Genomic DNA, 27,807 nt, shown 5'->3' with positions numbered 1-27,807 from the left:
GCCTTGAGCTGAAGAGCTCAGGGACAGTGTCGAGGCTTTGAATTCAAGCCCCACAAACTAAAATGAAAAAAAAGTGATATAGTACTTCAAAATATTTTTATAGCCATAGTGGTAGACAGCATTAATATTTTTGGTGACTAAGCATAGAAAATGTGTGTTCTATTTAACATATTTCTTACTACTATGTATTAGTTGTACAAGGGGGGAGTTCATTGTGACATATCCATATACGCATTACTATGTACCCCACCAACCTCACCCCTTTATTCCCTCTACCCCTTCCTTAAAACTATTTGAAGTACCTGTTTTTGATTTTAATTTAAGGAATTCTGAAGTGAAAATATGTGCCCTGTCACTCTAATAAGTGAAGATGAAGGATATTGACATAGGAAAAGAATACATCATCCCCAGTTCGGGGTACAAAAGTGCTCCAGTTAGGGAGAGAAGCAGCACTTCCGGGCAGCACAGAGAAAGGGAGGAATCCACTTTCAAGAGAACATGACGGGTAGTGGTTTCCTTTCCTCACAGTCTTTTTCTGACCTGTTTGTTGTACTAGACACACCTGCATTCATCTGATCCCATAGTTTAAAATATTGACTTTAGGTCACTGTGAAGAATTTATGGTTACTGGAAACTGTAGTGTAGCACAGTGGTAGAGTGTGGGTGCTGAGCATGCTCAAGGCCCTGGCTTCCATCTGTGGCACCAAAAGAAATAATTAATAGTAATTTATAAGCACCCAACAAAAGGGAAGAGTGGCAGTCTTCAACCTCTCACGTGCTTCCCCTTGGGATTCTTGTCATTTTCATTTACTCCATGTTGACGCCTCCCAAAAAGCACTTGCTTAAGAGGAGACAATGTATGATTTGTCTTATAACCATTCAACTTACTCATGTATTTAGACAAAGTCAGTTTCCTGCTGTTCCTGTGTCTTACTTGAAGAGATTTGTTCAGATTTCTGAAGGTGGTTATAACAATTCTGGATTGTTGTAAGATAATCAATAAGTTTTTTGTTTTTTTGCTATAATAGGATTGGAATTCAGGGTCTTGTGCTGGCTATGCAGTTGCTCTGTTATTTGCCAAAACTATCTCTAGCCTTACAACCTTGGTAACCTATTTCCTCCAATAGAAATAATGTTAATGAACTAGAAGAGTATGTATGTGTATGTATGTATATATGTATGTATGTATATATATATATATATATGTTTCTTTTTTACCCTGCTCCTTAAAGATCCCCCGCACCCCCATTGAACCTCAGTGCTGGTTTAGCCCTTTGTCAAGTTGTATGCTTTCTCTTGAATTGTAAAAGTAACTACTAAGACCAAATAAGGGTGTCTAGTTTTGGGAAGTTGAGATTTATGTTTGTATACTTGCTATGTGAAAATTTAAAAGAGAGACTTGGTGATTCATTAGCCATCTATTACCTGTTCCTCTTTAGCACATTAAAACTTTGGCCTTTTATGTTTCAGTATGCGGTTTTAACTCAAGGCCTTACACTTATTAGATAGTCACTCTACCAGTTGTATGCCATCTCCAGCCCAAAGCACTGGCTTTCGTAATGTGTTCTCACTAATATGTCTTCTTTGTTTCCTGCTGTATATTATAGAATGCCTTTGCATTCAAGCTTAGCTTCAGAGAAACAGATTCAGTGAAATCAAATATCTGGTGACAGTTCTGTAACTTCTATGTGTCCTTTTGTCTAGACCTTATGTTAATTAAACAGCTATTGAATATATTTTGAGTGCTAGACAAAACACTGTAAATGTGGCATATAAGTCTGGAAAAGTCACATAGCTAACACTAGAGCAGGGTTTTGAGTGGTAGTTAGGTGGTGAGGCTTTTTGCCCACAGACATAAAAGACTCACAGGTACAGGAAAAGTATTTTGCATGTTGGGACCTTGGAAAAGCTCCTTATGTCATTGTGTCATAGATGTACAAGTGAAAATGGTGCTGATAATGGAATTAAATGAGAACTAAGATAGATATATAAAATACTTAGAATAGTGCCTTGGCGTGGCTAGTATTTTAGTGTTCACTAAATGTTAGCTCTCAGAACTAGTGGTCTAGAGTGTAGGATAGGAAAAGGAGATATTGGTCAGGGAAAATTTCTACATGCCATAACAAGGAATCTGTATAGGCATTAAGAAACTTCTGAAAGTTTCTGAGATTTAAATTTTTTGTCATGTTCATATAACTAGATTTGCATGTAGCTATAAACAGATAGTACAGAAGATCCTTTATCTGATTTTCCCCCCAGTGGTAACATGTAGAATAACTGTAGTATGGTATTAAAATGGAATTGATGTTGGTAGAGTTCATTGTCATTGTTCAGATTTTTCTCAATGTCAGAGAGCTTGGCTTCAGTGGTACAGTGCTTACCTAACAGGTGGGGGCCTTGAGTTCAAACCTCAGTACCACCCGCTTTATATGCACTCACTTGGGCATATGCACGTGTACTCTATGCAGTTTATACATGTTTATTTAGATTGTCTGACTACTACCATAGTCAGGACATTCAAAGTTTCATCGCAGAGATCTTTCTGTGACCCCACTTATAGCATTGCCACCTTTTCCTAGTAGTCTCTAATTTTTCTCCATCTGTTAAGAATGCTTTCATTATATGTGTAATATTACAATATTTTTTATTGCTTAATTCTATTTTTGTTATAAATATACTACAGTTTTAGCCTTTATCTATTGGAGGGTATTTGAGTTAGTTCCAGTTCGTGACAACTACAAATAAAAGTGCTCTTAACATTGTGTATGGGATTTTTGTGTGAACACAAATTTTCCTTTCTTTGGATAAATGCTCAGGACTGCAGTTTTTCTGGGGGTCATCTGGGTAAGTGGATACTTAGTTTTCTAAGAAACCCCAGTGCTCTTTCCCAGAATGGCAGCATCATTTTATACTCCCACAAACAGTGATCCAGTTTTTCTACATTCTTGCCAGTATTTGGTCTTATCTTTATTTATTTGTTTTATCATTATTATTATTATTATTATTATTATTATTATTTTTGGCCAGTCCTGGGGCTTGGACTCAGGGCCTGAGCACTGTCCCTGGCTTCTTTTTGCTCAAGGCTAGCACTATTCCACTTGAGCCATGGCGCCACTTCTGGCTATTTTCTGTATATGTGGTGCTGGGGAATTGAACCCAGGGCCTCATGACTACGAGGCAGGCACTCTAGCCACTAGGCCATATCCCCAGCCCCTTATCTTTATTTTTAGCAATTTTAATAATATATGTATCTATAGTGTATTGTGAATTTAATTTGCATTTTCCTAAGGCCTATTCATCTTGAACTGAGAAGGGTTTTGGTTTTTTTGTTTTTTTTTTAAGCCAGGATCTTGTTATGTTCCTACTGCCTGGAACTCCTAATGTTCTTGCCATGTTTCCTTTTGTGCTGCTGGAGTACTCCCATACTCAACTTTGAGGGAAGATTTTTCTTTTTTGGGGGGGGTCGATTGTGGGGCTTAAACTCTGGGTACTCTCTCTGAGCCTTTCAGCTCAAGGCTAGTGTTCTACCACTTTGAGCTACAGTGCCCCTTCCAAGAAGAGATTTGGGGTACTGGCTTTTTTATCCTACACACAGATTAATCTTGAAACAGTTGCAGGAAAAACTCAGTATAGAAGAGAGAAAATATAGAGAGCATCAAGAGGCTTCAGGGCCCGTCCATGTGAGAGAAGCCAAGGATCTGTTTCAAGGCATAGAATAGAGGACAGGAGACTTGAAAGATTGAGAGCGTCTCTGAAAGGTAGAGAGCTGAAAGTGTCTGGGATTGGTGATAAGAACTTAAAACCACTAGTAGACATACTAGTGATTAGACATACTCAGAGGAAAAGATTTGGAAGAAAACATTGATTTAGATCATTTCTCTTCACTAACAAACATTAAGTGAGAAGAATGAATGATTTTGAGTTGAAATGCATCCAGGTAGAATTGGATATCTTATCTACTCCCACAGTGTAGAGCATAGAGTGCTTAGTGTGTCCATGAGGATGAAACCATGGGAGTGGTGTGAGCACACTTGCTGAAATGTGGATTGTAGAGAAGGAAATGTTAGAAACTCCAAGCTCATGTGGAGGTGTTAAGAAGTTTCTGGGAACTGAGTGAAGTCCTGTCTAGTTTGTTGGAGTAGGATGGACATTGGCATGTGCAGTGACAGTAAAAAGTTTCTCTCCTGAGTAGAGAACTGTTCAGAATAACTACCAATGAAGCCAGCCTTCAAGTGCCAGCTGTCCTATGTGACTGAAGCCTCATCTTGAACAACAAAAAAGCTAATGTGTCTATAAAGTTTTAGGAATCCAGATGAAGTTTGTTTTTATTACTTCTTTTTTTTTTTTTGGCCAGTCCTGGGCCTTGGACTCAGGACCTGAGCACTGTCCCTGGCTTCTTCCCGCTCAAGGCTAGCACTCCGCCACTTGAGCCACAGCACCGCTTCTGGCCGTTTTTCTGTATATGTGGTGCTGGGGAATCGAACCTAGGGCCTCGTGTATCCGAGGCAGGCACTCTTGCCACTAGGCTATCTCCCCAGCCCCTGTTTTTATTACTTCTAACTGTTCTCTTGAACTTAAATTTCAGTGCTATGTTGTTCTTGATTGATATCATAACCTTATAATCTCCAAATATTTTTGTTTAAAATTTCTTTTAGTATTTCTTTCGTTTATTCTCTGATTACTCAGACTTGACCTAACCAATAATATAATATGTTTATTCAACCTATGCCGGAGCCAGCCGGCAGTGGAAAGGGAATCCTGAATGAGGGGGGTGAGGATTAAAGAAAAGGAAAAATACAAGACAAGAGAAAAAATACAAGAGGCAAAGATGGGTTATGGGAGGTCTGCAGCTCGAGATTGTAACTAAAGACTGCAGCCACGTTTATTCTTAACTTCCAGCTTATATGCAGTTTAGGAACCAGGGAATGGCATAGGGTTGCTAAAATTCAAGAACACAAAAATGCTTTGAAGTTCGCAACATCTGATGGCAGTATAGACAGGATGAAGTTGATTATCATAGGAATGGACTCCAGTGGACATATTAAAGCAATTCCGGGTAGGGGCAGAGTTACTAGTAAACAAATGTCCTTGCACTTAGCATATCCTTGTGATAGCAACACAGCCAGAGGTCAGAATGCAATTAGCTGCTGGCTCTGCTCCCAACAAACCTATTTTGTTTCTATATCTAAATGAGCTATTAAGTATTTTAAAAGCTTACATATCACCAAGAATCTTCTTTAATACCACCTATCAAAAAGAGTGATTCCTTAGATATATTTATTTTGAGTTTGTCTCCTGTAAAATGTTTTCTCACAGAGGGAACCAGCATGATGACAGAACTCCAGCTGAGATGGCATTAAAAGAGGAGAGTTGAAGTTTAATGGCAGAATGCCTATATAAGCATACAAGGCTTTTTTTTTTAAGTAAATACCTAATTTTTACATTCTCAAGTCACATCATCATAACCATCATTTCTGTATTAGTTGTCAGAAATGTAGACTAAGACTTCTCAGATGCCAGATAATGCCTGCCACCCTTAAGAAATGTCAAACAATATTTCTGTATACCTATTTACCAGAAAAGACCAGAAGTGTGGTTGGGAATATGGCCTAGTGGCAAGAGTGCTTGCCTCGTATACATGAAGCCCTGGGTTTGATTCCTCAGCAACACATATATAGAAAAAGGCCAGAAGTGGCACTGTGGCTCAAGTTGGCAGAGTGCTAGCCTTGAGCAAAAAGAAGCCAGGGACAGTGCTCAGGCCCTGAATTAAAATCCTAGGACTGGGAAAAAAAAAATGAAAAGGCCAGAAGTGGTGCTGTGGCTCAAGTTGTAGAGTGCTAGCTTTGAGCAAAAGAAGCTCAGAGCCAGTGCCCAGGCCCTGATTTCAAACTCCTGGACTGGCAAAAAATATCCTAATAGAAGCTCCTTAAATATTATTTAAATTATATCCCATTAATTAAGCAACATCATTCTGCAGGTTGTGAATATGAGCAGAGGGAAAGTGCCTGCTGGATTAAGGGTTAAAGTGAGCAGCCTGCCTGTTCCGCTCTGCTTGCCAGATTTTTGGCTCATGGAGCATCTTTCTGCAGAGTTCCTTGCCTTGACTTCCTTTTGAGTTGGTGTCCTTATTCCTATGTGAAACATAGGAGGATGTGTCATCCGGAGCCATTTCTAGCAATAGCAAAAAACAAAAAAATCCTTACTGCTTTTACCCATTTTGTTTAATAGATATACTTTTATTTATTTATTTTTGGCCAGTCCTAGGCTGTGAACGGGCCTGAGCACTGTCCCTGGCTTCTTTTTTTCTCAAAGCGAGCACTCTGCCACTTGAGCCACAGCATCACTTCTGGCTATTTTCTGTATATTTGGTGCTGAGGAATCAAACCAAGGGCCTCAGGTATATGAGGCAAGCACTCTTGCCACTAGGCCATATTCCCAGCGCCAATAGCTACACTTTTAAAGTATTAGACCCTGAAGCATTTCAGACAAAAGTTATATGAACTTGTTTATGCCTTTGTTTATGCATGCAGAGTATTGGCTGTAAATCTGCTTGCTGTTAGGAAGGAGGGCAGGATGAAGGAGATTATTTTGTTGCTCTGTCTTATTTTTTTTCCTGTATAGTTACCCAGTGACTCTGTAAGAAGGCATCATTAAAGCTATGTAAGGCTCAGTAGTCTCCTAGGTACTGGGTATGATAGGGTTCTGACCTGAACCAGTTCTTGGTCTCCAGTGGCAGCCCAGAGCTCTGTGTTGGAGATGACAGTGGCGCTATTATTGGTATAGAGTTCACTGGCTCAGATGCTGCGCATGTGATTGTATCTATATTTGAAGTGTACTGGAGCTTGAGGTTGGCCTGCTGCCTTGTGGTGAGCTCACCATACCATCACTGCAGCAGGACTGCCGCTGCCTACAAGGAAACCCTACTGAAGTGAAATATATACAGCCTGCTGGCATGTGTTAAAGAGCTCTCTTGTCAAGAGGGAAGAAAATTGTTGGAACTAGCTATCTTTTCAGAGCAGTTTTGAGTGCCCAAGTCTGTTCTGTTTAGGAACTTGAAAGTTCTAAATGGCCAGCGAAAAAAACTTTTTCAATGAAACTGCTTTCTATTTTCAGGTAGCCTTCTGCTGATACTTTCTTTCATGTCTTAGCCATGTTTCCATCTCTTCTAATCAAAAGTAACAAGGCTAAGGATAAGAAATAGGGTCTCTGAAAATCTTTGTCGTGGTCTAGCTGGTTAGTTTCAAACTTTCATACTAATGTGAAGTTCATTTGTTCTACTACTTAGTGGAGTTAAACTTGCCTGGCATTTCCCTTCCTGCTTTCCTCGAAAGGGTTACATATGTTTAAATTATTAAAGATTATTTTCTGAGTTAAGATTATGTTCTGAATTAGTTTAAAAATCAACTTAATTCTGTTAGTAGATATCAGATGAAAACTTTCTCTGTCAAAGACTGCACATGGGGGGGGCTGGGAATATGGCCTAGTGGCAAGAGTGCTTGCCTCGTATACATGAGGCCCTGGGTTCGATTCCTCAGCACCACATATACAGAAAATGGCCAGAAGTGGCGCTGTGGCTCAAGTGGCAGGGTGCTAGCCTTGAGCAAAAAAGAAGCCAGGGACAGTGCTCAGGCCCTGAGTTCATGGCCCAGGACTGGCCAAAAAAAAAAAAAAAGACTGCACATGGAGGCAGACAGTAAGACTCATTTATGAATTTATATACTTTAAAAGGTAGATAGTATGATTGTAAAGGCTATCCTACAAATTCTTACATAGCTTCACCTCCCAGTGCTGTTATTTCTGGAGTTAGATAATTCAGAACAGAGCTCTTGGTTTCCCTTCAAAGCATTAACTGCCCACTCTTCTGGTGCAGCGTTGGTTGTAGGATGGAATAGCCAGGCATTGCCAACAATCCTGACAACTCTACTTAACATGGAGTTCAAGATATGTTTGTCTTCTAAAGCCAATCTTGCCAAGGGAAATTTATGTGTGTTCTGTGTCATGGACATTCAGACTGTGAGAGTAAGCTACAGAAAGTATTGCAATAAATGGTTGTAGTTGTAGGTGTTTTAAGAATCCCATGCACTTTACAACCTTCTGTGCACTCTTACTTGGTATTGTAGAGAGCTATCAAGTATTCCTTTAGTTTTCTTTTTTTTAAAGAATTAATTCTTTATTATCAAAGTGATGCACAAAGGGGTTACAGTTTCATACGTAAGGTAGGGAGTACACCTTAGTTTTGCTAAAATGTTGTGTCTTATGGTAGAAAACATCTCAGTTGCCCAGGAAGAGTTAGAAATATGGGGTTGACATAGCCTAAGATATCTTGTTGACAGAGTTTTGTTGAGTGCAAGAGACAAGCATGCACAAGTTCCACTTCTAACTCAATAGTTTTGGGCCTGACTGCATATTAAAGTTGCTTAAAGAATTTTTTGAAATAATTACCAGGGAGCAGACCCTACCCTAACTAAATAAATTAGTCTCTGGTAGAATGTGGGCATTGGTGCTATTTTAAAGCCCCTCTGGTATTTCTAACATGTAGCTATTGCTGGTCACTTCTGCCTTAGGTCTCTGTTCCCTCAACCATTGTTCCCTTAACAAATATTTCCCCACTCTGTGTTTCATTGTAAATTTAATCCTTTGAAACATTACTACATTATTTAAATTAATCTCAAGCCACCAGTATAAGAGGAACTTTGAATGTGATGCTTGGAATTAAGTCTATGAAACAAATGAACATCCTCAAATTCCTTCTGACTATGGGATAAATAATAGACGTGATTTACAGAAAAATTCCTCTTTTACTACAGTGATGTACTTGTTGTAGTCATTGGCTTTATGTCTTTGTGCTTGTGAATTGGATTAATAGATGGTCATCAATATGAGAATAGAACAGTACAACTATAGAGCAGTGAGTTGATACCTATAGTAGTTCTTTTTCGAGCATGGAAATGCCAAGATTAACGGGTCCCCTAATTCTCGCCAAAAGTTTTTTTTTTTTTTTTTTTTTTTTTTGGCCAGTCCTGGGGCTTGGACTCAGGGCCTGAGCACTGTCCCTGGCTTCTTCCCGCTCAAGGCTAGCACTCCGCCACCTGAGCCACAGCGCCGCTTCTGGCCGTTTTCTGTATATGTGGTGCTGGGGAATCAAACCTAGGGCCTCGTGTATCCGAGGCAGGCACTCTTGCCACTAGGCCATATCCCCAGCCCACGCCAAAAGTTTTGTGTTAAGCTTTATTTGCTGTGACAAAAGGGTAAGAAAAACACTTTAAAGAAGTAAGCTTCTTTTGGCTCATGTTTCAGTCCATTGTAGTCTGATTCCATTGCTGTGGGCATGTGGAAAGGCAGAACATCATGGTGGAGATGGTATAGTAGAGTGGCCTTGCTCAACTGACAGCTTCCAAGAACTGCATAAGAAGGAGCACAAGACAGGAAGTAGTGCCTAAGAATATTCCCTAGGGAACTATTCTGTTCAACTGTACTCCTGAAACTTTCTATCACTTCCTAATATTCCACTCAAAGCATGAACTCATTTGGTGCCAGTGGCTCATGCCCTGTAATCTAGCTTCTCAAAGGCAGAGATCTGAAGATTGTAGTTCATGAAGCCAGGCAGGGCAAGAAAGTATGTAAAACTTTTATCTCCAATTAAGCACCAGGACTAGCAGAACAAAAATATGAATGCATCAGATTAATCTATTAAGTCAGAGCCCTTTTAAGCCAGTCTCAATGATTGGATCTACCAACTCTGGACCAAGCCCTTTAATACATGAGCCTTTGTTTGGGGGTGGAGGCTTGGGGGTAGCAGAAAGGAAGGAAGCATACTTTATATCTAAACCATAACCAAGCTTGGTTTGCTGACCTCCTTGACTCTAGTGGCTGCTATTTGGCAGTTCTTAAGGGTAAAGTTTGACGTGGTCAGGATCATGTGGTCAGGATTATGTTCACACACAGTGGGGGAGGAAAGTTGGGGATGATTGGGTTCAGAGAAAATGTCATTCGTAGGTTTGTTTAACCCAGTGGAGGTAGTTGAGGTAGGAAAACCTGAAATTAGCTGATCGTAGGAGAACATTGGATGTTTAAAAAACTGAGTTTTTACTTATAAGCAAATTTTAATTTTTGCCTCCCAAATTAAACATTTAAACATTTAAATTATATTGTCAAGGTGATATACAGCGGGGTTACAGTTACATATGTTAGGTAGTGAGTACATTTCTTGTCATACTTTTTACCCCCTTTAAATTGAACTTTTAATACTGAGTGTCTTGAGTACTGTCTCAGTACAAGAGGTTTTCCCTGAAAGTCTGTCTTTCCAGATTTTTGTTGTAAAGGAAGCAATGGACTGGGACATCTACACAAAAGATTTCTTTCTTGGGATGGGCTACAAGATTGTGTAGGAATAAGTTTCTTGTTTTGTGTTTGTCCTAGGATCTTGTGAATTATGAAGAATAGTGGAAGACTATGCTATAGAGACTGAGATGCCTTGTCATTTCTGGCCATGCTCCAGAACCACAGTTGGGGGCGGCGGGTGGGGGGGGGAGGGAACGGCACACAGTATTGAAGCCCTTAATCCCCCATTCCCACCCCAAAGCCAAGTGGGGCTTCTGCATTGTCAGTCTGTTGCCATTTCTGCATTCAGGAAAAACTTCACTGCCCCCTCAACCCTAAAGCTTAGGAGCGCTCCCCTGTTGTTATGTTGCTGTCAGGAAGGGATTGGATTGTTCAGCCTGGGGAGTGATTTCTAGGCCCAGATACCTTGTCCAAGGGCCTTAGTGCAAAGGGAAAGCCCATGATTACCCTGTAAGCAGACATTCCACTCTGGCTGCCTAAAATGAAATGGGAACTTGAATAAGCAGTAGCCATGTGATGTGATAGGCGCATTAATTATTACAGACACAAAGATATGGAAGGCATCAGTGCCCACAGAGGATGGGGAGTCTCTTGTGCAAGTGGCGTCTTTGCTTGTATATTAATCTTCCTCAGATGACTGCATGCATGTGTTTCTGACTTTTGTTTGGGCCTTGGCTGAAATGAAGTCTCATGGTTCCTTTTAGGCTCTCTAGTGCCCCTAACTCCTTCTTCATCACCACCACCTTGGTAGGTGGAAAATAAATTAGCTCAGTTTCTTCTAGCCACATAGTCAGTGGGAAGACATAAGTGACAGTATTTTCTTGTTCAATTTTTTTTCTCACCTTCTGGACCAAGCAGGACTTTTCCCTTGGAACAACACTGCTTCCATGCCTCTCTTTTTGTTGGGCCATCTGGCCACCAAGACAGCCTTTCACATAGTTGTGCTCCTTAAAAAGACTTAAAGAACCATGGGTGCCTTTTTCTCATCCCCGGAGAAGCCTTAGCAAGTTACTTCTGGAAAGAATTTAAAGTATCATAAAGTAAAAAGCAAATGGCTGCATATAGTACATTTCCCTAGAACAGCATAATCAACTACTAAAGTAGCTGTTTAATAAGCTAGGTTACCTTAGCACTATAGATGTTTTGGGCCAGATAATTTTATGTTGTAAGGCTCTTCATTTGTAGGTCTTGAGCAGTGTTTCTGGAGCTGCTAGCACACCTCCAGTGGTGACAACCAGAAGTGTTTCCAAGTGCCTCCTGGCAAGTAAGCTTATCCCTCACCTGGAAATCTCCAGGTAGACTGCCAGACACGGCTATTGAGCACTTGAACTGTAGCTAGTCTGAATTGAAATTATGCTTAATTCATAAAACACATGTTAGATTTCAAAGACTAAATGTAAACCAAATACTTCATTTGTTAAATATCTCAATCATCAGCCAGGCACCAATGGCTCATGCATATAATCCTAGCTACTCAGGAGGCTGAGATCTGAGGATCAAGGTTCAAAGCCAGCCTGAGCAGGAAACTCTGTGAAACTCTTATCTCCAATTAACCACCAGAAAAATAAACCAGAAGTGGGGCTGTGGCTCAAGTAGAGTGCTAGCCTTGAGCTGAAAAGGGACAGTGCCCAGGCCCAGTTCAAGGCCCAGGGACAGCGCCCAGGCCCAGTTCAAGCCCCATGACCCAGAAAACAAAATACAAAAAACAAAAAACAACCCACCTCAATAATCTTATAATGATTATGAGCTTAAAATGGTACTTTTTACTCAGAGTTAAGGGTGCCAATTTTTTTTGTTTTGTTTTTTGCCAGTTGTGGAGCTTGAACTCAGGGCTTGAGCACTGTCTTGGCTTCGTTTTGCTCAAGGCTAGCACTCTACCACTTGAGCCATGGCGCCCACTTCTGGCTTTTTCTATATATGTGGTACTGTGCTTCATGTATACAAGGCGAGCACTTTACCACTAGCCATATTCCCAGCCCCCAATTTTTATTTTAATAAACACTTTCTACGCTGAAAATGCATGCACACATATGCACAATGGCACAAGGCCCTGGGGCTTGAACTCAGGGAATGGGTGCTGTCCCTGAGATTCTTTTACTGAAAGATAGCTAGCACTTCAACAACTTGAGCCACAGGGTCACTTCTGGGTTTTTTTTCTAAATAATTTATTGGGGATAAGTCTTCCATGTACTTTGTTGCTTAGACTGGCTTCAAACTGCAATCCTCAGGTCTCAGCCCCCTGTGTAGCTAGGGATACTGGCATGGGCCACCAGTGCCCAGTGAGAAATACAACTTTTGCAGGGCTAGAGATGTAGCTCAGTGGTAGAGCTTTTGCCTAGCTCATGAAAGACCCAGTGTAGCAAACAAACAAAAAACAACAGAAAACCCAACTTTTAATGTAAAAGTGTTTTAGTGTTAAATTGAAATCCTAACTTTTATTTTAAAATGTAGATCCTAGAAAATTTTAAATTATATTGTATAGCTTTCATTATTTCTTTGCTTTGGTTGGTTGATTGATCTGGTGCTGGTGTCCAACCCAGAGATTCGAGTATTCTAGAGAAGTAGACAGACAGATACACTATCATCAAGCTTCATCCCTAGCCCCTTGCATTACATTTCAATGGGCTGGCACTGAATTAGTGTTGATATTAGTATGTAATTTGTCCATTACTCCTATATTAGGCATTCAGAGCCCTTTGAGCCAATGTTGGTTGTTTGTGATGAGTTCTCACTGTGTAGACCACTCTTCCTGCCTCAGTCTCTTGAGTGCTGAGATTATAGGTGCACACCCCATGCCTGGCTAACCATTGGATTTAGATAAATTTTTTTGTAATATTTTCCTTTTTCAATAAAGTAAAATTAGATACATGGTATCCATATGATGTTAGCTATTCCCATTTTTTTTTCTCCTACTGATGGTACAGAATCAGTTTGGTGTTCTTACAGTGTATGTTTGTTTACATTTCCTTCTTTCCCATATTGGATTTTGTCTCTCTTTACTAAAGTATATAATTATATCTTAATATTGAAGTTATGTTTTTTGATTGTTGATATTGTATGTTTGTTCCTTACTGTATGGTGCCACACTGTCCCCTAGAACAGTCTCTGAACATCATAGGCCTTCAGTGAATGGATTAAGAAATATTATCTCAATAAAAGCATAAGGTTTGAAATATATGAGATACCTGATTAATTCTTTAACTTTATCCTCTTCTTTAATGCTAATTTCATTATGCAATAAGTTTTCCTTTTCTGCTTGTAACCATTCGTCTTTAATAAGTTTTTGCCTTTTGCAGGAAATGGAAGCTAGCTCTTTTCCCTAGTTGTGCTATTCAGTTTTCTTCTTTTTCATCATTTTTGTCATTTTTAAGGGTTAGTTCCAGACGGATTTTTGTACAATATGAAATGTGGGTCTCAGTTCATTCATAAGCTGGTATTGATTTTCTCACAGTTCTCAGAGACTCACATATTTATACACTGCCATGTTATATATGTGTTCACTTAGTACCTCAACTAAGTTGGATATATTAAATTTTTTTCAGTTGGTTCATTTCCAGTGTTTATAACTCACTTTTCAGAGTGTTGATTGTGGTAGTATATAAGTATTTTTACCTTTAAACAGGCCTTTTTTTTCCACCTGGTATGCTGGGTCTTAAAAGCCCTTTTAGCTAGGTTAGAAGGAAAGAGAAGTTAAAGTTAGGAAGCACAGTTACAAATACAAGACATCTGTGCAGCTATTGGCAGGTTGATAGATGCTTTAATGTTATGTTTAAACATGAGTCTTTAATACATCCTCTAGTGTCTACTCATCTTTGGTTTAAAAACAATTTAGGATATGCATTTTTGCAATTAAGCAAAGTGCTTTTTACATTCTATTGTTTTAAGTGCAGAACTGTGACTGACTTTGGAAATTTCCATTTGCTTATAATGAGGCTAGTTAGGAGAATCAGTTAAAATTTATTTTAATCCAGTACTTCCTCTGGGGAAGAGAAGGGAGCACTTTATGAAGGTATATGTTTGACAATTAGAATTGATTTGTCTTGTTTTGTTTGGTCAGTCGTGGGGCCTGGGTGGCCTGGGCGCTGTCCCTGAGCTCTTCAGCTCAAAGCTAGCACTCTACCACTTGAGGCACAGTGCCACTTTTGGTTTTTTGGTGATAAATTGGAGATAGAAGTTTCATGGACTTTCCTGCCCATGCTGGCTTTGAACTGCAATCCTCAGATCTCAGCCTCCAGAGCAGCGAGGACAACAGGCGTGAGCCACCAGTGCCCAGCTTTCCTTCTTTTTTGAAAAGCATATGCATAGTAATTTAGAGCAACTTAAGCATGGATTCAAATATGTACTTCCATCTAATACCTATTTGACTCCATTTCTTCCAGCTGTAAAAAAGGCATAACATACAGGGTTGGTACAAGGATCACCAGGTTAATATCTATAAAGCAATTAAGACAGTGTGGGATACAGTAACTGCTATGTTGGTTTGTTTTGAAGTAATAGCTGCCAAACCAGGTGTGATGGTCGACCCTAGCCCTCAGGAAGCTGAGACAGAAAGATCGAGTTCAAGGACAGCCTAGGGTACATAATGATTCTTTTTTGTTTTCTTCCCCTCCATCATGGGGCTTGAACTTTGGGCCTAAGTGCTGTCCCTGATCTCTTTAGCGCAAGGCTAGTGCTCTTTTACTTGAGCCACAGTGCCACTATGGGTTTTCTGGTAGTTAATTGGAGATAAGAGTCTCACAGACTTTCCTGGCAAGGCTGGCTTTGAACTATGATACTCAGATCTCAGCCACCTGAGTAGCTAGGATTACAGGCATGAGCCATCAGTACCCAGCTGTTTGTTTTGGGTTTTTTTTTTAAGGAATTGGCACAAATTCTCTTCTCATGTTCAAGTAAACAGTTTGCTATTCGATACATGCTAGTCATGAGCTTTGGCTATGAAATTGCCCTTGCTTCCTCTCTTTCTGGCCAGTGTCCCAGGGAAAGTTGGATAGAGGCAGCCTCAGGTCAACAAAATAGAACTGAAATACCAAAGCTTAATAGCAGTTCTTTTTTGCAATAATACTAGAATACATATTCTAATATTTTATAATAAAGCTATTGGAGAAAACTTGGTAAGTCTCTAGTAGTCTTTTTTTTCCCATTCCTCTTTTGTAGTATTGGTGTTTGAACCCAATTGACTCACACATGTTAGGCAAGTGCTCGAAGTTACACCCTGCCCCTGCTCATGCTCTAGGAGCCATAGTCTTAATCTTATTCTTGTTATGGGGCTAAGGAATATTACAGAGTTAGAAGGAGGGGATTCCCCATCCCTCCGAGTCCACTGTTCAGAGACAGTCTCAAGCAAAAAGATGGATTTACTGGGGAAGCATAAAGTGAACTGACCAGCAATAGATGCAGCACAAACTTGGGAGCTGCCACCGTGACCCCCAGCAATCCTCTAAAGGGAAAAGCATAGCACAGATGTGGGGGCTTGATGCAGGGTTACATCAAACAACAAGTGACGCTCGCATGGCATAGATGAAGGAGGTTGACGCAGGGGGTAGAGCAAATAACAAGCAAGCCATTTACAGAAGAAGAATTTTGGGGTCAGGTTGACCTAATAATCAAGGTGGAGTCAGCTCTATTCCCCCCAACATTTCCTACCATGTTTCCCTAATCACGATGGAGTCAGCTCTACAACAATTCTCTTACTAGTGGAGGAGTGTATCCATGTAAACCAGAAAGAGAAAAATGAACTAATTATTTATTATACTCAATAAGAAAAAAAAACTAGAATATCTTAACAGAAGTGAATGGTTAAGATCTCGTGGTTAGTGATTCAGTATTAAAATGCTAACTACACATACACAATGTGCAGAGCAACATAAAAATATTTCCATTGACTCTGTAATGTGCAAGGAGTCAGAGATGCAGATGAGTAGGACAGCTTGCCCTCCAAGTGTTCCTGCTGGAAGTATCCTGTTGCAGAGATATAGGGGTGAGAAGACCCAATGGGAAGGGGAACGAGGTGACCCTAGAGATGGGCCAGTTAGATGAAAGAGCAAGTAGTTGAGATGGGCTGAACAGTTTATCAGGGCAGCCCAGTGAGGTATTGTTAGTATGCATGAAGTGTTTTCACTGTATTTTTCATTATCCCTTTAATTCCTTTCAATAATGTGTGCCAGGTATGTGCACCAAGGAGGTTGTGAATGAACTGAAGCTTCAGTAGCTGAAGGCTGATGGCAGAATGAGCATTCAGTCCCTATGTTTCAAAATCTGCACACCTCACTTTTGTTTCCAGCTAAGGGGGAATTCTACCTACAGACATAGTACTAAGTAGTTTAAGCCAAAGAGATAATGAGTTTTGGGAGTAAAAAAATCTGTGAAGTAGCAATCTGTGAAAAATCTGTGAAGTAGCAATAAATGGACTGCAGTATAGCAAGGGATGACTATCTAACACTGCTACTTTGCATTTTTTCACCTATTGTGGGGATCTTTGGAACGTAGCTCCCATGATAGGTGAGAGATCACTATTTACCTATTTAACAAGAAACCCACAATACAATGAAGCTGCTGTAAGTGAACTGTGATATATATAGTGAGGGACAACTGTGTTAAGTCCATTAGTAAGCTTTTTGCAAACTGTCACTGGGCATTTTGGAGATGACAAAAATGAAATTAGTGGCCAGGCACCAGTGGCTCATGCCTATAATCTTAGCTACCCAGAAGGCTGAGAACAGAGGATCACAGTTTGAAGCCTGTCCAGGCAAGAAAGTCTGTGAGACTCTTTATTTTCAGTTAGCCACCAAAAAGCCAGAAAGTGGAGTTGTGGTAGAGCACAGATTTGAGGGGAAAAAAAAGAGAGAAAAGCTGAGGACAGTGCCTCAGAGTAGCATATGCTGTTGCATGCACACACTTTTGCTTGGGCACACACACACACACACACACACACACACACACACACACACACACACACACACACAAAGAAATTAGTGTGCTAGCCATGTCTTGTTCTTATTCCCACTGTTGGGAACAGTCCTACACATAGAAGGTGCTCTGTACATTGTTTTGAGAATGAAATTTGTAAAGACTCTTCCCATTACTAATATGTCACTTTTATGTAAGCATACTAATTAATGGGTAGCATACCAGGTTTTCCTTTTCTGATGCCCTAATGCCACAGAATGTTGATAAAAACTCTCTAACTTTTGAGCTTTGTTCACTTGGAAAGGCAAAAAACTAGTACAACTAAATCACTTTTGAAAAAGAATAAAATTCCAAGTATCATACTACCTGATTTTGAGATTTAATTTATAGCTTGGGAACCAAGTCAGCAGTGCCAGTATACTCATGGAGAGATAGATCAATGGAGTAGACTCTAGACACAGACTCACACAGGTTTGGCCAACTTTTTCACAAATACACAAAAGCAATTTGATGGAAAAATGAGACATTTTATTATTATTATTTTTCGCAGTACTGCAGTTTGAACTCAAAGCCTTGAGCTTATGAGGCAAACCCTCTTCCACTGGAACTGTGCCTCCATGCCAATGTCTTCTTAATAAATTAGGTTAGGACAATCAGATAAGCATAAGCAATAAAACCAAACTTTTACCTAAACCGCACTCCTAACTTTTCTGGGTTACAGAAAAATTATCTAAAAATTTATGATAGATGTAAATGTAAAATGTCAAAGTACAAAACTTTTGGAAGAAAACATATAAGGAAAACCTTCTTGACTTAGGGGTAGAAAAGCATTCTTAGACAGGATGCTTATCACATAATCCATAAAAGGAACAAAATAAATAAATTAGACTTTATCAGAATCACAACCTTTTTTCAGGCATGGTGACAATCCCAGCTATGTAGGAAGGAAAGATGGATTGATCATGGTTCAAGGTCTGCTCAGGCAAAAATCAGTAAGCCTTGTTTCAAATAGTAGACTGGGTGTAGTAGCACAGACCTGTAATCCCAACTGTGTATGAGGCATAAATAAGAGAATCATAAGTTTGAGGCTGGTGCTGGGAGAAAAACCCTGTCTAAAAAAAATCTATTAAAGAAAAAGGGGTGGGTTCCTGGTCAAGTGATAGACCATTTGTCTAGCAAGCTCAAGAAAATTCAAAACCCAGTAAAATACACACACACACACACACACACACACACACACACACACACGCACACAGAGTAAAAATAAAATAAATCACTATAAACTTTTACTCTATCAGTGGCTCTATTAAGAGAGCAAAAACTTGGGTTTAAAAAAAAGAAAAACAACTACAAAAGCAATACTTGCAAAACTGTTTGGTCTAGGTGAACTTAACACCTCATGGGGGGAAAGGGAAAGGGGGAGGAGAGAGGGGGGGTATGAGGGACAAGGTAACAAGCAGTACAAGTAATGTATCCAATGCCTAACATATGAAACTGTAACCTCTCTGTACATCAGTTTGATAATAAAAATTTGAAAAAAAAAACTTGGGAGAAAATATTTGCAAATCTCTTAGCTGATAAATGACTTGAATCCAGTAGACATAAAGGACTATGTGAATTCAATGCTGAAAATCCTGTTAGGAAATAGATAAAAGACTCAAAAGTTGCATGTGGTGGCTCACTCTTACATCCTACCTACTTGCAAGATACAGAGGTTAGAGTTGACGCCAACCTAAACAAAAAATTGTGGAGACAAGCTGATTGGGGCTTGGTGGAACATGCCTCTCATCCCAACTATGTGAGAAGCCTTGGGTAGGAAGGTATGGTCTTATCCTGAATCCAGCCCAGGGAAGAAACGTGAGATTTTAACCATAAAATAACTAAAGCAAAAAAGAAGAAGAAGAAGAAGAAGAAGAAGAAGAAGAAGAAGAAGAAGAAGAAGAAGAGAAGAAGAAGAAGAAGAAGAGGAAGAAGAAGAAGAAGACTTCCCAAAAGATTGTGTGGGAGAAAGGAACCACAGGTGTCAAATATCATTCCATTATAGCAGCACAAATACAACAGTTCTGTTAAAAAGAAATTAAAAGAAAACTGATGTCACCACCAAGTGCTGGCAAGAATGTAGAAAAACTACGTACATTGCTAGTAGGATATAAAATGATACTATGGGAAAGTAATTTTATTACAACTAATGTTTAAATCATAAAAAATATTAAACTACTTTCTAAACTTCTGTACTGTCAAAAGTTAAAACTCTTGCAATATACATTTGTAATGGATGTATTTTCTAATTCAGATAATGGCTCTAACAGTGCCTTTTGAATCTCATTGATGTACAGAGAACATTTCTACATTTTAAAATCCACTGGGCTGGATTAGTAGCCTAGTGGTAAAGTGATTGTATACTAAATGCAAAGGTCTAGTTCAATCCCTAGTGCTGAATGAAGAAAGGGAGAAGGGAAGCAAGAGAGAGAGAGAGAGAGAGAGAGAGAGAGAGACAGAGAGAGACAGAGAGAGAGACAGAGACAGAGAGAGAGACAGAGAGAGAGAGAGACAGAGAGAGAACACCAATAAAGCAGGAGATGAAGCAGTAGAATCCCATCATGCCTTCTGAGAGTTGAGTGTGGCCAGTTCAGACCACAGTCTCCTTCTGAAAGATGAGTGTGGCCAGTTCAGACCACAGGCTCCTGGATCAACTTAAATATTTGAGCATTGCATTTCTTTGTGAAGGTATTCTCAAAAAGGAAGTTGCAGACTTTTATTCAAATCAACATTGGTGCATGAAGATTTGCAAGATTTCGGTGAAAGGGGAAAATAGGTTAAACCCTAATGAAGTGAAATATTTCCTCATTAGTAGACCTGTATTACAAAAAACCAACTATTTCTATAACCTGAATTTTATTAAATGTTTTGTAATGATCTATTTTACTTTATCATCAAAATACCTGTATAAAACCCTTGATTTTTTGGTCTCTTGGTCCACAAAAGTCTAAAAATATTTATTATCTGATCCTTTACAGAATGTCAATCCCTAGCTTAAAGCACTGATCTTCAAGCAATCAAAATTTTACTTTGTATCCCCTGTAGTTACATCCCATAAATTTTGATGTCTTATATTTTCATACAATTCAGCTAAAATTTCTAATTTCCATGTCATGTCTTCTTTAAGTTATATTATTTAGAAATTGGTAGAGCTAGCCAGTGAGCAAGAGTGTTAGTTAGGTACTGAGTTTGCGTCCTGATCTTGGTCCAAAAAAGTATATTAGATAACTTTTAAACATGTAGAAAATTCCTTGTGACCTTTTATTCAGAGTCCTAATTAAGTTCCAAAGTGTCAGTCTAGAAATGTGTTGAAGTTTGCTTTCTATCAGCATGTAGCACATCTTGGCAGCTAAACACTTGAAGAAGTGTCTTCTGAGCTGGGGGTATGCAGATCACAATGGTCCTGTAATTTTTTAGTACCTACTCTGTAGAGTCCCAGTATCAACTAAGATCTAGTAAGTGTCTTGTACGTTTTTTGTATATCTCTCTTTATGGATCCAATATTTTGTTTTTCTTTTTTCTGTGATTATGAGCAGATTAAAGGTAAAAAGAAGCTGTGCTGAATTCTGGTTTCAGCAGTCTCTCTACTTCACTATTTTGTACCGTACTCCCTAGCAATTAAATTATGTCCACTTATACATGAGAATTTATATAAGAGGGAATTCTTTTCCTAGCATTGGGTCACTGCTGTTTCCTCTTAAAACCTACCTTGTTTGTAATGGAAGGAATGAGTGTGAACACAGAGCAGTGTACTCTCAGGTCCACCCAGGTGTTTCTGAAGTTGTATAAATGCTGTGAACCAAAGCTTTTGTTTGATGGGTGCAGCAGGCAAGCCGGGGACCATGTACACACTTTCTACCCTTATGGTTGTTGTGGAAAGACAATAGTCTATAAAAATAGAGACTTGGCTGAGCACCAGTGGCTCAGGCCTGTAATTCTAGCTATTAAAGAGGCTGAGATGTGAAGATTGTGGTTCAAAGCCAGCCTGGTTTCCAGTTAACCACCAAAAAGCCAGAAATGTGCTATGGCTCAAGTTCTTGCCTTGAGCAAAAGGAGCTCAGCAACAGCACCCTTGCCCAGAGTTCAAGCCGCAGGACTGGCAAAAGCAAACAAACAAACATTAGATTATACAACACCAATAGTGAACCTAATGGTCTCCTGACCATTGGAATTTCTCAGTTTGGGTGAGGTAATGTGTGGTTGAGCCGTTGTCATGTGGACTTGCCTCTTCTGTGTATGTAATATTTGTTAAGTGCTCATGTCTCTTTCCCTTTCTGTGGAGCAGCTGAATTACCAGGATGCCTTGGAAACAGCAGCCTGAGATGAGGGCCTTTCCCTGGATGTATCTATATATTCTCAGCTCAGAATTCTGGATGATGAACATCCCAAGGGGAAGTACCATCATGGCTTAAGTGCTTTGAGGCCCATCCGGACCACTTCCAAATAACAAGCTCTGAAGGTTCATGAGTCATCAGCAAATCACCAAAAGCATTTTTGAAAATTTGGACTCAGATGAGGCAGTTGGGGAGATGCACTTTTAATCAAGAGAACTGTTTACTGGAGTGTATTTTAAATATTGTCTTCTTGGTGTATGTTGAAGCTTTGTGACTTGGTTTCTCTTTACAGAAACCAACACCCAGTGGACAATGCTGGCCTCTTTTCCTGTATATCATTTTCATGGCTTTCTCCTCTGTCCTGGGTGGCCCACAAGAATGGGGAGCTCTTAATGGAAGATGTGTGTCCTTTGTGCAAGTATGAGTCTTCTGATGTGAACTGCAGAAGGTAGGTGTCTCTGGTCCATCCTGGTTTCCACATACTGGATTCTAGGCCTAAGACAGGAGGGTGTGAATTCTGCAGCTGTCCTGGGTGGGGCGGTCTCATAGGGGTGGCTTCCCCTTTGCTCTTCTGTTTTATTTCCTATTTGACTCTAGTCCTATTTTAAGCATGGGCTTTCTCTCTCTCTCTCTCTCTCTCTCTCTCTCTCTCTCTCTCTCTCTCTCTCTCTCTCACTCTCTCTCTCTCTCTCTCAGCCCTGCTTCTCTTCCTGAGTCTGAAGGGAGATTTTGTGGCTGCCTTGTGACAGTATACATTTTTGTGGTAGCTGATTGTATGATTAAAATCTAGTTTGCTACTTTGCTTTTTACCACAGGATCCTTCAGAAAGGGTGGGGGCCCTGACAAAGGAAGTTATCCCTAGACTTTATTCAGGGGTAGGCCTTTTGGGGGTGAAGGAAGGACTCTTGTTCTCATTATTTTCTGTACCTTGGAATGCTCCCTATCTGGAATAAATAGGCACATAAACAGGAAGGGACTTTTTCTCTAGAAGGTAAATACTATGTGTATAATTTTAAAGGAGAGACTTGTATGTGCTTTGACAGAGCCTGCAGACAAGAAACTATGGGAGGGAAGCTAGGGTGTGTCTTTTTCTCTGAGGAGATGTGTAACAGGAAGACATGTGCTTTGTTAAAACTAGAGAGACTGCGGCAAGAAGAGCTGAATGAAGTCGGGCCAGATGCTGCCTCCCTGAGAAGGTTTGTGTGGATCTTCTGCCACACCAGGCTCATCCTTCATGTGCCTGTCCTTCATGTGCCTGATGATTATGTAGCTTCAGTGGACCAGTAAGTTCTAACCATCCTTTCTGATGGTCTCCAGGAGCCAGGCCCTGTTCAGCTCTTAACTCTCTTGTTCAGTTACTGGGGTTATGCTCAATTTGGGGTAGTTAGCAGCTTTAGAGATACCTCCATCTCTGTTGGAATGAGTCAGTGGATTTGGGAATAATGGTGGCTTCTCAACCACTGAAATGATGATGGGCTGTACTGGGAGAGAAGAAAGAGCTAATTTGCCTTCCTAGGGTGGGAGTGAAACTGAACTGATCCTGGTTCTGCACAGGACTGTGCTTCTTGGTTGTATGTTGACGTGAAATAACAATCTGGACCTGGGCAGATGTGTCATGGCAGTATTGTGAACATAGTTTTACTTTGTATGCACTGTGAGCCAGCATGGTAACGTACCATTGCCTGGAAGCAGAGTATCATGATTAACAGTCCTATGGCAAATGAACCCTCAAGGAGCTATAGAGGATTGTCAAGGTTTTCAGAGTTTGACTTGGAGTCCATTTCAAGCTTTGGTGTATAGGGTAAGCAATGGCAAGTGTTGGAGTGTTAATCTTGGTATTTTCCTAGTCTAACAGAAGCAGAGTAGGTAAGGGAGTCTTTGACAGTTTTCTGGGAACCTCTTTTTTTAATTAATTAATTAAATTTTGTTGACAAGGTGTTGTGCAAAAGGGGTACAGTTACATAATAGGGCAGTGAGTACATTTCTTGTGATATCTTACACCCTCATTTTTCTTTCCCTTCCCTAGATCAGGTAGGCATATATACAATACCCAGTGTACCAAAATCATATACAGTAGCCACATGATGTACGACAAAGGAAATTCACCTAGAACTTTCAATATAGCATCAATAATAGAGTTTGCTTGTCCTTGTCTTATATGATCATACATATATAGCTGTTGAGCTATTGTGATCCACTGGGAGGCCTATTTTACACCTGTTTATGTTTAGTAGTTGTTTGGTTTTAGATATATAATGTAAGGTCGCTGACCCAAACCTGTGGAAATACCATTTTACAAGATTTTTTTGTTTTACAGACCTCGTCGCTACTGTTCCCCCCAGCCACCAACCACCTTAACAGTCATATATCAAGAAGACCATGCCCCTTTGTTCTCTGTGTTCTAGGCTTGTCTTGCTCAACATTATTTGTTCAAGTTCTGATCATTTCCCTGTGAATACCAATATTTTATCATTTCTAATTGTGCATAGGTACCACATTTTTTGGATCAATTCATCTGTAGAGGGGCATCTGGGTTGTTTCCATATTTTGGATATTGTGCATTGTGCAGTAATAAACATGAGATGTCTTTTTGATATCCTGAGACCTGTTGTTCATGATAGATGCCTAGGAGTGGTATGGCTGGGTCATAAGGTAGGTCTATGTTGAGTTTTGAGGAACCTCCATACTGTTCTCCACAGTGGTTGTACTAATTTGCACTCCCACCCACAGTGGAGAAGGGTTCTTCTTTCCCTGCTTCCCCTCAAGCATTTGTTGTTGGCTGAGTTCAGAGTATAGGCCATTCTAACGAGTAAGGTGGTATCTCAGGGTTGTTTTGATTTGCATTTCCTTTACTGCCAGGGATGTTGAACATTTCCTCATATGTTTCTTTGCCATTTTTATCTCTTCTCCTGAGAAGTCTCTCTTTAGCTCTTTTCCCATTTAATAATTGGTTTACTGGGCTTGGAAGGGGTTAGTTTTTTTAGTTCTCTGTAGATGACGGATATTAGGCCTTTGTCTGTTGCTGGGCTGGTGAAGATCCTTTCCCATATGTTTGGCTGTCTTTCTAGTTTGGTGTCTATGTCTTTAGCTGTGCAGAGACCTTTTACTTTGTGGTAGTCCCATTTGTCGAGTCTCTCCCCTATCTGTTGTGCCCCTAGGACTATATTCAGGAAGTTCCTTCCTGTGCCTATACGTTCTAGCGTCTTTCCTACTCTGTCCTTCAGTAGTTTCAAAGATTCAGGTCTGATGTTGAGGTCCTTGATCCATTTTGAGTTGATCTGGGCATCTGTTTCTTACACCTCCTTTGTTGCCTTACATTGAGATTTTTTTATTAAATCTATTCTCTACATATTTTCCTTGAGGCATTGGAGCAGTATTACTGATTATGCTGTGTATTTTCCGTGTGTGGGTAAGCTGGAGGCTCATGGTTTGAGAAAGTATATGTTTAAGATGCATGGTGACTAGGTAGCACTAATTTATAGTTTTGATTTTTCTTTTCTTTCTTTTCTGTTTCTCCCCCTCCCCAAAGTTTGATGCCTTTTAAAACGTTTTTTATCTCTTTTGCTGAGCCAGAGAACACTATTTTTCTGATATTTCTAGGGTTTTATATTAATTGACCAACTAACAAACTTTTGTATTGTATAAGTTTTATGTAAATGAGACCCTATAACTGAGATATCATTTTATGTTATTACTGATCAAAATGTCAAACATTTTCTTAGAGCCATCTTTTCCAAGAAGAGCTTCTGTCCTTGTTTCACTACAGAGCTGGTGGCTGATCTGATTGGTAAACAAATTCTTTCATTTGGATAGCATGGCATGGAGACAGGCTTTCTTGATTCCACTCTCCTCAAAAAAAATTCCATAGGTTTTTGGGATTGTTCATTTCTTTCCTTGAAAAAATGTTACTTATGCATGTTCAGCTTGGTGGCTTTTAAGGTCACTCCCTTGAGCCTCAGCGGTTCAATCATGAAACAACTGGAAAAACAATGGACACATCTATTATAATAATAATTTAAAAATTATTGCTGCAGCTGTCTTTCTGAGACCTCTTTTCTTTTTGACTAGAAATAAAAGAATTAGGCCAGTTTTAGATTAGTACCAACAGTGAGCAAATTTCCTGTGAGTAGACTTGGATCCTTTCAGGAACATTCATTTTAAATTTTTGCAGATTTTCTAAGCTGGCATGATTTCAAACTGGCTTGGCCTGTTCTTACATAAAAACATCTTCCCCAGATTACACAGATTACGAGCTTCCCAAGTTATTTCTTGTTTCCTCATAGGTGTCATTGTGACCTGTTAGCCGAACAGACCAAATAAAGCACAACCAAGCCTTTGCTTAGTGTGTGTGTGTGTGTGTGTGTGTGTTTAAATTGGCTGGCCATCTGATGCTGGGTATTCCTGCATCAGAATGATTGGGTTGGGCAATGCCAGGGAGTTAGTGACCCATGTACAGTTTACATAATCACAGTGAACAGAGTACCAGAATTTGTCCAGTTAGAGATGAAGAGTCAAAACTTACTAAACTAACAGCGACATTTTGGGGTCCTTTTAGACTCCGATAGTTCTGAAAAACCCAGGCCTTTCCTAGATGTCTCTGGACAGTTGGCATCTGCCTTAGATCCATCCACAAGAGAACGCACTGTCTTTTGGTGAATGTGAACTGCCCCAGGGCCTTGGGGGGAAAGACAGTGAAAAACGTTTGAGTCGGTAAGTTCTCACCCTCCATCCTTCTCTCCATCTGCAGCTTGCTTGGTGCTGTCAGGATCTGGACTTGGGGGGAGCCTCTGTAGTGGAACCAGTGACAGAAGCTGTTCTTGAGAATTTTCAGGATGGCTGTATTTTGTGCTCAGAATGAGATAGTCAAGCTGGACAGGAACTCTCACCAAGAGTTCAGGTATGGTAATGTTTATTCACTGGGAATCGCTTTCCATAGCCAGACAGCAATGCTGATAACCTCAAGTTTTCTCCCAGTTTGTTTAGACTTAAGTGATAAATGTGTAACTTTTTTTAAACTGAATTCTGTTTGGATATTTCCATAAAAACCTGTTTTTTCTTCTCCCATACGAAGTCATATCCATTGTCATTACTTTTGTTAAAACCCTGAGTTGGAAGTTCTTTAATCTACTGTTTCCTCTTTCCCTTCCTGTAAAGTTTTACATAGTGTTAATATTGGTTCTGTCTTTTGCCTTCCCTGCCCCTCCCCTCTGGGAGAGGCTGGTGCTCTTACTCAGGGCTGAAAGGGGCACTGTAAAAGGATGGGAAGGAAGGAGCCCAAACAACAGCCTGCTGTCCTTGCAAGCCTTTCTTGGAGACTGGTCCACAGTGCCTTGGTGTGTGAGAAAGGGCTTCATCTGGTGCCATCTCCTGAGTGCTTCACTGGAGGAGGAAGGGCTCTGTGACTCAGGTCCATATTTTGGATGCATACTGGAAAAGAAGCCAATCTTCTTGGTAGTAAACCAGCAACCCATGCATGTGTGCAGTGGGGAACCAATTATTGCATTTAAACCTAAAAATAAAAATTGGAGGGAGGGCAGAGATAGAATACAGTAGCTCTTAGAATCAGAATTCCTCTACAGATTGAGTTATAGAGCATGACATAAGTCTCATTAATGAAAATCTCCTAGGGCCTAGGAGACATGTGATATTAAGCTACTTTTGGGAAAACAGAAAAATACAAATTAGCTCAGAGTCTGGCTTCTGAAGATCAGCATTAGATATTGAAGACAATTGTACCTCTGTTTCTGTCTGTGGTTCAGTGCTGGCTTATAGCCGTGTTAACCTTTGCTGTAAGAAAACAGGGTAGATGGGTGGGTGGGTGGGCTTTGAGTTTACTCTTTCTTCCTTAGGTTACGGGATTGGTTTGGCTTTCTTTTGCTGTGGTATGTTTTGCTTCATTTTTGCCAACCTCAACCTTAGTTTTAGCTACATGGACTTGAAAAGAGTCCAAAGGATGCCAGCCCTTTTTCTTCAAGCCCTAGAATTTTATATTTCATCATGAACAGACATATCTTCCACATAGCCTCGTGTACCAACAGCACCAGCAATTATAAACAGAGTGCCTGTTTAGGGACTTTTTAGGATTTTCTTTTAAATTCTCTTTCCTTAGCAGCAAGGTCTTTATTCCTAGAGATTCTACTCCAGTGGAGAATCACTGCAGCTTCAGGACCTGTAACAGGTGAGTGTT

General features: G+C 40.0%; 1 pseudogene; it reads left to right on the top strand.

Moving 5' to 3' along the window:
• Nucleotides 1–370: 370 nt before the first annotated feature.
• On the top strand, nucleotides 371–26,478 carry LOC125366795 (annotated as a pseudogene).
• Nucleotides 26,479–27,807: the final 1,329 nt, after the last annotated feature.

This window comes from Perognathus longimembris, chromosome 18 (assembly GCF_023159225.1).
Source record: "Perognathus longimembris pacificus isolate PPM17 chromosome 18, ASM2315922v1, whole genome shotgun sequence".
Lineage (NCBI taxonomy): Eukaryota > Metazoa > Chordata > Mammalia > Rodentia > Heteromyidae > Perognathus > Perognathus longimembris.
Note: the sequence above shows the minus strand (reverse complement) of the source record. Positions and strands in the feature narration are given on the sequence as shown.